The sequence below is a fragment of the Solea solea genome, chromosome 21, assembly GCF_958295425.1.
Source record: "Solea solea chromosome 21, fSolSol10.1, whole genome shotgun sequence".
NCBI classification, from domain to species: domain Eukaryota; kingdom Metazoa; phylum Chordata; class Actinopteri; order Pleuronectiformes; family Soleidae; genus Solea; species Solea solea.
In genome coordinates, this window is record NC_081154.1 from 1,662,968 (window position 1) to 1,678,467 (window position 15,500).

The following is a 15,500-nucleotide window of genomic DNA, read 5'->3' on the forward strand; positions in this document are numbered from 1 at the left end:
GAAATACGTGGTAAATAATGTTGCAATAACACAAATTGCATAAAAATGACTCTGCAACATACACGTAATAAACATGGCACGTGTTTGGTTTGTGAAGGCCACCGTAGTTGCTTGACGCACTTGGGAAAAAAAGAGGTGAGCGAAGGAGGAGGAGTCTCCTGTTTGTTGCAATCTGCAATCTCACCACTAGAGTGCACTAATTCTTGCACACTGGGCCTTTAGTTGAAAAACTGGACAAGAAAAATGAAGTAAATGTAAATAAAAGTTGAGGAAAAACTACAGGGAAAGCAAAAACCAAAGCAAACAGTTTGTAAAATGAATCATGTCACGTGTTTCCACAGACGTGTAGAACAGAATATCTCTTACAAAAGGTTTTCTAGTTGTTTTTTTGTGCGGGTTTCTCACAATAGCTGCTCTCCCCTCTCAGGTTAGAGTGAATACACCAGACCAGCGTCACTGCAGCGGCGGAAACACGGAGCTTTGTCTCAGTGTTGAAGTGGAACACTGAGGATACAATGATGACAAAGAGCTGCTCTTCACATGGACTCTTGCTATACTCACCTGGATGGAATGTGTGTCTCTCTCACACGAACACACACACACACACACACACACACAAACACACACGTTTGTCACCAAACCCCTGCAGGCAAATAAAAGGATTCTGTCAGATTCAACCTAAAGTTCAGGTGAAGCTTTTAAAAATAAAAGCTCTATTTCTCCATGGAGACTAATGGGACCGTCCGCCTGTTTGTTCTGTGTTTGCCGTCATAGCTGCGAACATTTGTGAGGCATGATGAATAATCATCCTGACTGAAAACATACAAACAACAAGAGGATCACCTACTAGACTCTACACCTGATTAAATCTATAATTTCTTAATAATCTGTTCTTTTTAGAGTGGAAAGTTTGGTAAACGCTGCTATACTGAAAATGTGTGCATTACACCTTTAACAAATCTACTCCTGCTTAAGTCTACCAGTGAATAAGAATGTTTTTGTTAATTATTTTCAAATTTGACAGCCCTTTTCTGAGAGGAAATTGCACTTTCTCTCCTACACCAAAGTCCATAAAAAAAATCAGCGTTTTTAGCTTGCAGGAACACAGGAGCTGCCAGCCTTCTGCTGCCTCATGTGGTCAGTTTGTGCCACTGAGGTTAATCTAAATAAAGGATTTCAAACACCAAAGTCACAAAATGACATATTTGAACTTACTAATGGAGGCAGCAGTGGACCAACAGCTGCTATGTGCTGTGTTGTAAAATCACTGATTTTCTCTATGGGGTTTGGTGCAAGGAGTGAGCCGATACGATATGTCTCACAAAACACTGAAAATATCAATTCAGCAACTATCAAATATTTCAACAATTTATCAGTCAAATAAAATGAAGAACTTTAACAAACAAAACAATAATAAGACTTTTATAAATTATAAATGACAATAATTCACATTTGCATGTTTAAAATCTGCATTATTATTCACTAAAAACAGTTTTTAGGTCACTCTGTGTGTTTTTCCTGCTTGAATACAATCTCTAATGTATAAGATAAACATGTTTTACCTACACAATCTGGGGTATAAGCTGCTCCAATGAAAAGAAAACAGGAAGGAAAAAGACATGATTGGCAGCTTCCTTCGAAAATATTGCAGGAATTTTGTTCCCCGCACCAAATATGTCACGGAGGCAACAAACCCTGACATATTTTAAACACGATTTACCAAAAACAATGCACATAAACACAAACCCGACGACAGTGGCAGCATCTGTGTGCAGAGTTGTGAGTGTGTGTTGTGTGAAAGCCAGTGTCGGGGACCATACTCTCAGCCATAAGTGCAGGGCAGAGCTCTGCGGTGAGCTGGGTAAGTATAGGGCACGACAGCAGCAACTGTACATTATCAAATGGGTGTGGCTACGAGGCAAAAAAAAAAAAAAGTTTGCAGACTGAGGAGTAAGGAGTAAAAGGAAAACACGTAAAGTTAAATGGCTGGCGTGTCTGTGCAGGAGCGTCTGCCTCACTGTGTGACATAAGAACAATGTTGATTTGAGTGTTTACTACTTTAAACACTGAGTCATTAGAAAGGTAAGGTCCATGTGAGTGCCCGCCTGATGCATACCTGTCTTATCATATATACACTCTTACTGCAGTGCATTGTGGTTAACCCTTTAACAAACATATGATAAGATATGCATTGGAAATTTGACTGGATGTTTGAATTTTGAGTTGTTTTGGTCTTGATTAGGAATACTTATGGGTTGTTTTGTTTGAAGTGATAGACCATCTAAGAGTCTTTGAGTTTAAGTCAGGGGCAGACATAAATAAGAATTATAGAGAATTATATTCTTCTCCTTTCTAATCATGAAAAGTGTAACTAAGCATTTGTGTCACATTGCACTGTATTGTACTTTCATGAAAGGAACAACAATAAAAAGAAAGAACGAGATGTCCCATGAGTAAGTGCTTTTTTGCCCATTTTTCCAGAATAACCTTCATCTGGTAGTTATTTACAATTTACTGTGTTACTGTTGCATGAACACCAGATTTTGCACGTTAAATTTGAAATTTCAACATGTAAACCCCCCCCCCCCGAGTTTTTGTCTCAATGTCCAAAAACAGGCCTCTCAAAAAAGAAACTTACGTGGTCTACAGGTGTTTTTCCAACTCGCTCCTCTCTGGTGACAAACACGCTGATTTGCCGACTTCCTGCAACAGCGTAAGTGAAATTATCGCAATAAACACATGTTGGTGTTTGGCATGCAACTTCTCCGCTTTCAGAAACCGTTGGAATGTTTCCCATAGCACAAACCGTCACGTAATTACCGTGATGCTTGTGCAAAGTTACGCTCGGTGTTGAAATGGTCTCTAATAAAACTCTCAAATGCAAAAAGAGCAGTTTTAAGACTTTTCCAGCTAAAAACAGTGAAGAAAATAAACCTTGAGGTTATAAGAGGGGGAGAAACAAATGAACTAATTCTAGTTTTGGCAACTCAGACCTTTATTTTGACTCTAATCCAGATCATTATGAACGTAGTCTTCTCGGTGTAATCATCAGGGGAAATCCACAGTGAGCTGTGCTGACATATCACATGCTCCCGCAGCGTTTTTCGGGCCAATATCCAAGCTCTGCAGAGTAACAATACAGGAGCAGATAAGGCCTCAGGTGTGTTATACAGTATTGAGTATCCAGACAAAACAACATGGAAGGAAATCAGCTTTTATCTCCTGACATCTGACGTCTCTTTTCACGGTGAGATCAGGAGAAGAAAGTGCCCGAGGCCAAATGTTACAAATCAGCCGGCGTTTAGGAGTCGTTGTGAAATACAAGAAAATCCAGGCTTATATATATATATAAAAAACACAAACACAATACAGTATTTCATTTCTGAATAATCAACTTTCATCTTTGAGGAACATGACGAACCATATGTGGTCTCCATTCGTCCACTTTTGCTTGACATTTATTCAGTTTTGGACTTTTTGTTTCTCTGTACTTTATTTATATTTCTAGCAACTTTTACTTTTACTCCACTACATTTCCTCTAACTATCTTCGTTAGTACCATATAAAATCAGAAGAAGAAGAGTTGGTCTGTATTCATATAGAGCTTTTCTAGTCTTGATGAGCTGCTTTACACTACACTTTTCATCCATTCACACGCTGCAACATGGGGTTAAGTGTCTTTGCTCAAGGACACATATATACTTACGTATATGTAATGTATATATAATATTATAAAAAAGTGACTTCAACTTCTATCAAAGTCATTTTCTGGTAACATACTCAAGTATCCCTTTTATGTACTTGATACAAGACTATACAAATGTAACACAGGTACAAATATTTATATACACTCAATCTGCTAATGCTTACATGTGTTTCCAGCACTATTATTATTCCTCTGAAACTATTTCTCTCCTGTTAACTGTGACAATAACAAGTCGGACGAGGAACAAACAGACGAGGAACAAACACCGTCGACGTCAGTCCCTTCAAATACCAGCAGAACTATCGAGGCATCTACTCCGTGCTTGCTCCACAGAAGTGAGCAATCATTGGTCTTTGATAGGTTTATCACGCAGATGTAACACATGGTAATAAGACCACCGCGGTACAACGTGATGATTGGAACCATCACACACACACACACCAGACGTTCTCCAGCCTCCAGAGCCAAGATAATCAGATCAGTTTTCCAGGCATCACCTCTGGAATCATTTGAGAATATAAATAAATGTAAATGTAATCTATCAACACATTTATATTCAGGAGAGAGTGTACAGTTAAAAAAATAATCTGTGGACTGCTTTTGCTTTTCGTCAATACGTCTTTGTTCAAAATTAATAATTAAGTTTCTTTTTATTTTCTTGTTTTTCTTGTAGTGAAGACAGAAATGGAACTTGAATTTTGTTGATATGAGAAAAATAATAATACATTTTTAATAAAAAAAGTATATGGTCTATGTGGATAACATTATAGGCAATTATTGTAGGAATTGTACATCATTATTATCATTCTTATGAGCAGTAGTTGAATTGTTATTTTATTAACAGATAATTATCATTGAAAGATAGTGTCACAACCGAACAAGGACTTGAACCCAATAGCACGACTCAGAGACAACTTCCAAAAATATTCCAATTTATTGGACAAAGTAACAAATAAAAATCACTCTCAAAAGGAGGAAAAGTATCAACAGAAAATCACTCTACCGAGGAATCACTAGATAAGAAAAAGGCAAAAGTAACAAATTATAATCACTCACTGGGAGGAGACAAAAGGTCTGGGCAAGGTGCCAAATCAAAATCACTCTTCACGAGGAAAAAACTCTGATGGCTCAAAAAGGGACAAAACAAAGTAGCAACTAAGAAAAGCAAAAACCTTACAAACAATTGACGTGGCATGGATTGGCGTGGGTTCTCTGGCATGACAGACAAGACGAACTGGCACAGGGCAAAGGGAAGCACAGGCTATATGTGAACTCAAAGTAATGGGGAACAGGTGGAAACAATCAGGGCGGGGAAGATAATCAGACTGGGGGAAAACTACAGGGGAAGGGCAAGTTAGCTAAAACAAGAGGAAAGAGAGATGTCAAAATAAAACAGGAAGTCACAAGACAAAAAATAGAAGGCAAAACTAAACATACTTAACACAACTTTCTAGATATGACAGTACCCCCCCCTCTAGGGACGGCTCCTGACGGCCCAGATAACTGAGGGTGGCGTCTGTAAAAGTCTGTGATGAGGTCAGGATCCACAATAAAGCTGGCAGGAACCCATGATCGTTCCTCTGGACCGTAGCCCTCCCAATCCACCAGGAACTGCCTGCCCCGGCCCCTGTTGCGCACCGCCAGCAGAGCCTTGACTGAGTAGACAGGACCGCCGTCGACCATCTGGGGAGGTGGAGGGGGTACGGCCGCGGGCACCATGAGGCTTTCCTTAACCGGTTTCACCCGGCTGACGTGGAAGGTGGGGTGGACTCTCATGGACCGGGGCAAACGCAGACGGACAGCGGAAGGGCCGATGACCTTGGACACTGGGAAAGGCCCCACGAACCGTGGAGCCAACTTCCTGGAGGCGACTTGGAGAGGCAAATCCCGCGTAGAGAGCCAGACCCTCTGGCCAGGCTTGTATACAGGAGCAGGTAGGCGCCTCCGATCAGCAGCCCTCTTCATGCGGTCCACACTGCGTAGGAGTGCCTTACGGGCGGCTGCCCAGATGCGGTGGCATCGCCGGACCATGGCATGGGCCGACGGGACGATGATCTCCTTTTCTGTCTCGGAGAAGACAGGGGGCTGGTAGCCGAAGACGCACTGGAATGGAGACATGCCAGTTGCCGAGGTGAGAAGAGAGTTGTGGGCATATTCCACCCACACCAGCTTCTTGCTCCAGGAAGCCGGATTCTGCGACACCAGGCATCGAAGACAGGTCTCTAACTCCTGGTTGAGACGTTCCGTCTGGCCGTTGGCTTCTGGGTGATAACCAGAGGTGAGGCTGACGGTGGCTCCGATGAGCTTGCAGAACTCTTTCCAGAACCTGGATATGAACTGGGGCCCCCGGTCTGAAACAATGTCTTTGGGAAAACCATGAATACGAAAAACTTGAGTCATCATAATCTCTGCCGTTTCTTTGGCAGATGGAAGCTTGGGTAATGCTATGAAATGAGTCATTTTAGAAAACCTGTCTACCACTGTGAGCACAGTGGTGTTTCCTTCAGAGACCGGGAGCCCCGTGACGAAGTCGAGTGAGATCTCAGCCCATGGACGAGTGGGAACAGGGAGTGGCTGCAGCAACCCCATCTGCGCTCTGGAGGAGGTCTTGTTGCGGGCACAGATGGAACACGCCTCCACATACTCCCGAACCTCCCTCTCCATGGAGGGCCACCAAAACCTCTGGGAAATTACGTACATGGTCCTCTTAACTCCTGGATGGCAGGTGAGCAGTCCGGTGTGAGCCCAATGGATCACCTGTGGACGCATAACAACAGGGACAAACAAGCGATTCTCCGGACAACCACTAGGTGTCGGATTCTCACCATTAGCCTGCTTCACCTGAGATTCTATCTGCCAACTCACCGCTCCTACCACACGGTTCAGTGGTAGGATGGGCTCCGGTTCCTTGGCAGTAGGCTCGGGGTCAAACAGACGGGACAAGGCATCAGGCTTGGTGTTCTGGGACCCCGGCCTATAAGACAAAACAAAGTTAAATCTGTTAAAAAAAAATGTCCATCTGGCTTGGCGAGAGTTCAGTCTCTTTGCTTTGCGAATATATTCCAGATTCTTATGATCTGTCCATACAATGAATGGGTGCTGTGCGCCCTCTAACCAATGTCTCCACTCTTCCAAAGCTTTTTTCACTGCTAATAACTCACGGTTCCCAACATCGTAGTTTCTCTCTGCCGGCGAGAGTTTATGAGACAGGAAGGCGCAGGGATGAAGCTTGTTGTCCTTCTCAGAGTGCTGGGAGAGTACTGCCCCCACTCCATTATTGGAGGCATCCACCTCCACCACAAACTGCCGGCTGGGATCAGGAACTGTGAGAATGGGGGCAGTAGTGAATCGCACTTTGAGCTGCTGGAAGGCCTCCTCAGCTTGAGGGGACCACAAAAAGGGAGACTGAGGAGAGGTAAGTGCATGTAGAGGTGCAGCTGTGGCACTGAAGTTTCGGATAAACCTCCTGTAAAAGTTAGCAAATCCTAAGAATTGTTGAACCTTTTTGCGGCTATCAGGTGTTGGCCACTGAGCCACAGCGCTAACTTTAGCCGGATCCATTTGCACCTTTCCAGGGGCTATGATAAAGCCAAGGAAGGATACAGTGTCGGCATGGAATTCGCTCTTTTCTGTCTTGACATATAATTGGTTCTCCAGCAGTCGCTGGAGAACCTGCCGTACATGATGCACATGAGAGTCTAAATCTGGGGAGAAGATCAATATGTCATCTAAATACACGAACACAAAGTGGTTCAGGAAGTCTCTCAGTACATCATTGATCATTGCTTGGAAGACAGCAGGAGCATTGGTCAACCCAAACGGCATGACTAGGTACTCGTAATGACCACTAGGAGTGTTAAAGCCTGTTTTCCATTCATCCCCCTCTCTGATCCTAACCAGATGATAGGCATTTCTGAGGTCTAATTTAGTGAAAACCTTAGCTTGCTGAAGCTGATCAAAAGCTGATGACATTAGTGGCAGAGGGTACCGATTCTTAACAGTTATGTCATTAAGTGGTGCATAGTCTATACATGGTCGAAGTGTCCCATCTTTCTTTCCCACAAAAAAGAACCCTGCCCCCGCTGGAGATGAAGAGGGGCGGATAAGACCAGCCTTTAACGAGGACTCAATATATTCGGTCATAGCCTTCTTTTCGGGGCCAGAGATGGAATATAGTCTACCCTTAGGAATAGGGGACCCCGGGATCAAATCAATGGGGCAATCATAAGGCCTGTGGGGAGGAAGGGAGGTTGCCTTCTTTTTACTAAATACCTCACTCAACTCGTGGTAACATCTTGGGACTGAAGTCAGGTCAGGAGTTTCAGAGTCTGTGACATGAACAGAGGCAATGTTATCACTAGTTTTCACATTATGACAAGACTTTAAGCACTTGGTTTTACATTCCTCTGCCCAGTTCAAGACCCTCCCAGTACTCCAGTCAATGTGCGGGTTATGTTTCTTCAGCCAGGGAAAACCCAAAATGAGAGGATACTGGGCAGAGTTATATAAATGAAATTGCATAAGTTCATAGTGGTTATCAATGATAACTGTGAGCAGTTCAGTCTTGTGTGTCACTCGAAAAATCAGACTGCCATCGAGAGCGCTGGCCTCTATAGGCTGAGATAATTGTTCTGTTTTTAGCTTGAGTCTCATGGCAAAATCCCAGTCCATGAGACTTTCATCAGCCCCCGAGTCAATGAGAGTCTCCAAACTAAGTGTGGTGTTGTGATGCCTCACCTTAGTCTGGGTTAAAGCTCGAGGAGGGAATTCCGTGGAGGAGAAACGTCTCCCCAGTACCCCCCTGTTGACTGGTGAGCCTGTGCCTTTTGCCGGACACGCTGCTAGCAGATGCCCTTGCTGTCCGCAATAGAAGCACCTGCCTTCCTGCAGGCGACGACGGCGCTCCTCTGTGGACAGTTTGGTTCGCCCCAGCTGCATGGGCTCCTCCACCTCCTCGGATGGCCTCTCCCTCCGGGTAATGGGTGATGGAGCACGTGAGGAGCTCCGCCAACTGGGTGTAGTGACCGCAGCGCGACCCTGATGACGACCAGCTGCAGAGGCCATTCGGCTTCGTTGTAGCTCCTGTAAGCGGTTGTCTGTTCTTATGGCCAGAGTCATTACTGAGTCTAGATCAGAAGGCAAATCTAGGGGCACTAACAAGTCTTGAATTTGATCTGAAAGTCCCTTGAGAAAAACATCATACAGGGCCGTGGCATTCCATCCGCTATCCGTGGCTAGGGTGCGAAAGCGGATAGCATAGTCACAAACAGAGTCTCTATTTTGTTTGATGTTGCTCAACTCACGTGCTTTCTCTCTGTCGGATGAGAGGGGATCGAAAGCCTTCCGCAGAGCCTGTTTGAACTCCTTGAGGGATCCGCAGATCATTGAATCCCGAGACCATTCAGCCGTAGCCCATGCCCTCGCCCTCCCGGTGAGGTGGGAGATCATGAATGCCACCTTCGATCGTTCCGTAGGAAAGGCTGAGGGCAAGTGTTCATAATGCATATCACAGTCCACAATAAACGCCCGACATCCTCCTGACTCACCAGAAAACTTTTCTGGGGGGGAAAGGCGAAGAGTCGTGGCATGGGGAGCTGAGATCAATGAAGCTCTGGCATCCGCCGGAGATGGTGTGGTCATGGTGTCTGAGGAAGACGTGAGATGAGCAAGGACTTGATGTACTTGGTTTGCCAGGAGGTTAACTTGGGTTGTTATAGAGGCTTTGAACTCCTCCTGACTTTTAGCCACTCCCTTCACACCACTGTGCAGAGAGGCCATGTGCTCCTCCTGCTGAGTCAGGCGGGTGTTCTGGGAGCGAACAGCCGCTGTCAGTTGTTCTGAGTCGGCTGGGTTCATGCTGGCCAGTTCGTAATGTCACAACCGAACAAGGACTTGAACCCAATAGCACGACTCAGAGACAACTTCCAAAAATATTCCAATTTATTGGACAAAGTAACAAATAAAAATCACTCTCAAAAGGAGGAAAAGTATCAACAGAAAATCACTCTACCGAGGAATCACTAGATAAGAAAAAGGCAAAAGTAACAAATTATAATCACTCACTGGGAGGAGACAAAAGGTCTGGGCAAGGTGCCAAATCAAAATCACTCTTCACGAGGAAAAAACTCTGATGGCTCAAAAAGGGACAAAACAAAGTAGCAACTAAGAAAAGCAAAAACCTTACAAACAATTGACGTGGCATGGATTGGCGTGGGTTCTCTGGCATGACAGACAAGACGAACTGGCACAGGGCAAAGGGAAGCACAGGCTATATGTGAACTCAAAGTAATGGGGAACAGGTGGAAACAATCAGGGCGGGGAAGATAATCAGACTGGGGGAAAACTACAGGGGAAGGGCAAGTTAGCTAAAACAAGAGGAAAGAGAGATGTCAAAATAAAACAGGAAGTCACAAGACAAAAAATAGAAGGCAAAACTAAACATACTTAACACAACTTTCTAGATATGACAGATAGATTATTAACAAATGATGAGTCAGCAAAAAACATACACAACACTTTTTGATTATTAGCAGTAGTAAATTACATATAATTATCCAACAAAGTAACTAGTTGTGAATAATGATTCAGAAAAAAACACTTGAACATTTGCAAGTAAGAGTTTGTTTTGACATGAGAAGATGAATATATATATATATATATTAGTGATAGACATGTATTAGTGATATATATATATATATATCACTAATACATGTCTAAAACCTGGTATAAATTGATTAAATTGAAGGTGGTAATTGGCTCTGTATTTTCTTTGGAATTATTTGACATTAATAATTGATTGAGAGTATAATAATATGAAGTGTTTCTGAGTGATTATACTCTTTAGTGTTTTATGAAAATAAGAAATATGGCTTCATATGAATATATCATGACAACGGAGAACCACGGACACACACAGTTTGTGTTTCTTTCCCTTCGATGATCGTCCATTTTTCCTCCGCATCTAATCCAAACATTTATCCAAGGATCTTGGCTTCCATGCTACAGCTACAGCGCCATTTAGTGCTCCATGTAAAGAGAACTTCCAATTCCATGATCTTCAGTCATGATGTCATTCATGCACTAAAGACTGGCCCTATAATCATTCTGGTCACTTTGCTTCTCTGCTGTGGAATTCCACCGAGGAGGATGATATATATCGAGAGCTGGATGTAGGAGTAAATATAGAAGACACACACGCAGCATGTGATAGGTAGTTGCGGAGCCCAACGACAAAATAAAAATGACTAATGAGAACATTGGTCTCCGACATGGCATTTGTGAAGGATCTTTTTCAGAGTCCTAACTCGGTCGAGGTGCAGTCCAGTCCTCTGTTTGATTATTTAAGCTGCAAACTCAGTGGAGTGGACGACTTAAAGAGATAGTTGAGTTATTTTTGGTTATAATGAGGTACTGTTTTTTCTTTTAAAAATAATGTATTTTTCATATAAAAGCCAAACAAGGGACTAGAGCTGCAAATTAGCAATCGCTATAAACCTCATGCTTGGTACTTACTATGTTTAACTGCATTTTCTTTGGGTTCAGATCGGGGAGGCCATTCCTCCAGGTATCGCCATCATTGCTCATGTGCACATTCACGTCCTCCAACAGGATTATGGAGTCCCCTACTGAAGCCCTATGAAGGACTCCATTCAGGGTCTCCAAGAAGGCCAAATACTCCAACCCCATCCAGGAGTACGGCTCCTGAGCCGAGGCTGTGCATGGAGCGAAGCCCCACCATCTCCAACTGATGGCGCTCCACTTCCCACACCAGCTCCAGGTCCTTCCCCTCCAGCGAGGTAACATTCCAGGTCCACAGAGCTAACCTCTGCTGCCCAGTTCTGGGCCGTTGAGGCCCAAAACTATCCAACCCCAGCAGTTTCGCCTGTGCATGGTGGGTCCACAGAATAGGGGAGCATGGTTACTCACGTTACTAATTCAGGCTGTGTTTGGCCCGGGCCCCGTGGAAGACCTGGCCACATTGCACTCGCTGATGGGCTTAGATGGCAGGGGAAACCCCTGGACAGGCCTGGTAAGCCCAAACGGGTAGTGCAGGTACACTGGGAAAGTCTATTGGAGGTCCTGGTCTGAGAAGACTTCAACTTCCACCTCTGAATGAGCTTCTCTGGCATCACTGTGGAGGCTGGGGGAATTGAAACTGAATGGTTGATGTTGCGGCTGCATTCTGCACTCTCAGGGTCTTGGGTGCCTCAAGGGGTTGAACTTTGGTGCAAGGAGTGAACGGTGTACAAAGTCTCACAAATGTCAGTTTTTCAGTGTTTGCCAGAGAGATAAAGCTACAAACATATTCTTAAGCGATCATAGATTGAAGCAGACACAGATTTTATTAAGTGGTTCCCTGCTCGCAGCAATGCTGCCATGTCTCCAGCTGGCTTTGGTGGCAGCGTTGGCTAAATCAGTGTTGATAATGTGTCAATACCTATATATAACCCCAAACTATCCCTTTAAAACCTAGAAACCTTGTAAGATCATCAGTCTCACCACACAATTACACTCATATGATCCAGAGCCTGATCCAGTCAAACAGACACCCAGCCTAAACAAACATGACCTCCCCAAACATCACGGCCACACTCACGTCTGCTCTCAAAGCGTATCATCATTCCAGGTCTGCGGCAGAGGCAGAGAGAAAAGCTCCTGATGAAATCATTTCAGAGCTTTGAAGCTGTGGCTGCACAGTTTAGCAGGTTATCTGCTCCCAGGACTGAAGATAACGCGGTGAGACGGCACTCAGACGCGATGTTTACAGACAGTCAGTGGCTCTGTCAGGAGGAATTCACTGCGAGGCAGCGAGAGCTGCGGCTCGGCTGACGGTAGAATCAGATTGGGGAGGCGATTGGGCAGATGAAGCTGGAAAACGTGGAGCTGCTTTTTACCTGCTGCTGTCAGACACGCTACAAAACACTTTGTGTAAACTTTGCATCAACTCATATCTACTCCTGTTTGCAGCTGGACGCCTGTTAAATGTGAAGTCCGCCCCAAATTACAAGATGAAAAGCAGCTTTGATGTGTTTGTGCGGGGTTTCAGAGATCTTTCGCTCTCTCTCTGAACTTAAGCTATTCTGTTTTGACACTTTTTAAAACTCCAGCACTTGACAGAAATACTTCAGATAACAAAATACGAAACTGTTTCAATGCTAAAGACAGAACTCCACAAAATAAGGTTTCATTGAGCTGCACTGAATACTTTTGGAATAAGAATCGTAGAAAAATGTAATCCTGGGCACAAGAAACCAGGGTTAATGAACAACCCTTTTTCACCAATGAAAACAAGATGTTAATTAAATAAAAATAAAGTCGATATTACAAAAACTACGATGAAATCTACTGACATCAACGAATAAAGAGAACCAATCAGACTAATCTCTTATTCTGATCTACCTGGATGTCAACACAGAGGAGGACACACGGCACAGAAAACGGCAAAAAATGACTGAGTGAGGAAGAAAGAGAAGTGACGACATGAGGTTGAATTTCATGTACGATGTTACAGAAGAAACACGACGAACCTAAAGCGACATTTGGAGGCGAGTCGTCCGGAAATCCATGGCATGAACAATGCTAATTGACCTGCTGAAGATAATAAGTGAAACAAACGTATCCAAACACCACAGAAGAAGACACCGAAGCACACACTGGAGCCTTCAGTAAGTGACCTGACAAGTTTAAAGTCAGCAACCCTAACTACTAATGACAGTCTTATCATTTTATATCGTTTTGTTTTCATTCTTTAAAGACGCCTTAATCATGTAACATGTAATCATGTAATAACAAGTGAATCAGTGTTACACGGTTAATATCCTTCTCATGAAACATCACAAAGTGGAGAATCTGCATCTGAAAAGTGCGACTAACAGTTATTTTTACTTGCACGTGTAAAAAAAAACACCTTTATCCTCATTTGACCAAAATCCTGTTGCTCACCCCTTTTTTTTATAGTGACAGGATTTTAACCCTGCATTTTTTTTCACTATATGGTCAACTGGAAAAATGTCTAATTATACCTTTCAGACGTGGCGAGACGACACTTTTCGTACCATGGCCTTAAGGCTTCCCACTGCTTACAGCTTTGGTTTCCTGAAAACTCCATGTACCCAAAATAAATGTGCAGTACGTCTGAAATCAATTCTTCTCCAGTGGCAGCAGCAGCAGCAGCAGCAGTGTCGTGAAACACTGCTTCACCTTTATATACTGTACACACGTAAGAACTTATAGAGTCCGGGCTATTGTGAGACACGCACTAACTCAAGTTCCCTTTTGTTGCTTTCAAACTCAAACCCCATCTGGGGCTGAGAGGTGTCGATACCTCGCTGTCTGTCCGCTGACTTATTGAGCAGCAGCTCAATGCTCTTGATCTCTGTACGTATGATGCATGGTGATACATGTGCGCCGTCCTCAGGGAGCTGAGAGAAGCCGCTGACACCGGGGACGCATCGGAGCGGCCGAGCTGACGGGCTCCACATCATGTCAGGGCATCAAGATGGATGGTGGAGATTTGCCGTGCGTCCGGACGACGGAGCGTAATTTAGTCCAGATGCTGAATGACTCACGTCCCTGTGAGTGACTGCTTAGGTGCCCGCGGGCTGGTGCTGTTTGCAGCCACTTTGTGATTTAACTTCTGACCACACAGTCTTCACACACACCGGGGGGAAAGGGGGCTACAGACACACTTTTTTTTCCACTCCAGACTTGAGCTTGTGCTAAGAGGCCTGTACTTTTCCAAACTCACAGCTGCCACTGCCAGAGTCTACTGTACACAAACTGGAGAGAGATCTTTCATTTCACCACCGCACTTCCCATTCATTAAGGGATCGTCCAAGTTTTGTTTTTTCTTCTTTGGATGCCTGGTTGTATGAGGTGGTGACTGGCTGCCAGGTGGGACACACGAGGGAAACTGAGATTGGAGCCAGTTAAAGCTGTCGTGTGTAAGCTTTAAATATAAGCAAATGTCTGTTACATTCAAACCAACCATCAAATGAGTTCATACAAAGCTGATTAAGTCTACCAGCTCAACACCATCCATCATCAACTGCCTATCCGAGATCAGGTCACTGGGCAGCAGCTCGAGCAGAGAGGCCCCAGACTTCCCTTTCCCTGGCCACATCGTCCAACTCCGACTGGGGGATCCCCAGGTGCTTCAACGCCAGCAAGGAGATATAATCTCTCCACCTGGTTCTTGGTCTGGCCCTAGGTCTCCCTCCAGTTGGACATGTCAGGATCAGCGAGTCCCTCTCAGATGGCTGAGCTTCTCAACCTTTTAGACCGTTTGTACCTGCAATCTCGTTCATGACCAACTCTCCACAACTTTCTTTTTGTTTCTCAGGATAGCGGTGTTTAGATCGGGTGTTGATGCCAAGTGACATTCCTGAGCTGCATACGGGAGCGTTGTGCTGATAAAGTAATTACAAACACGTTGGAGTACAAATGAAAACACAAAGAAACGTCCAAAAAAGATTTCAAAGGTGAATTCTTTTTCCTCAAAAAACCTGGTTGTTTAGCAGTTTGATGGGATACGTCCCTGCTCTACCACTGTATACACACAAATGCTCCCTCTGTCAGGTCTGATAGTATTGCCTCTAACAAACATCACATCATTTATGTTCATGAGGACCAAACAGTGGCTGAATAATAACATTATAATTGTGCCATCTTAAGTCTATGATATCTTAAGAAATATGTATTTTTTTTAATGTATTAAATTGTTCACATTCCTGCACCAAAGTCCATTAAGAAAACCAATGATTTGGATTTGGTGTGGGGAAAAGAACCGGTTTGC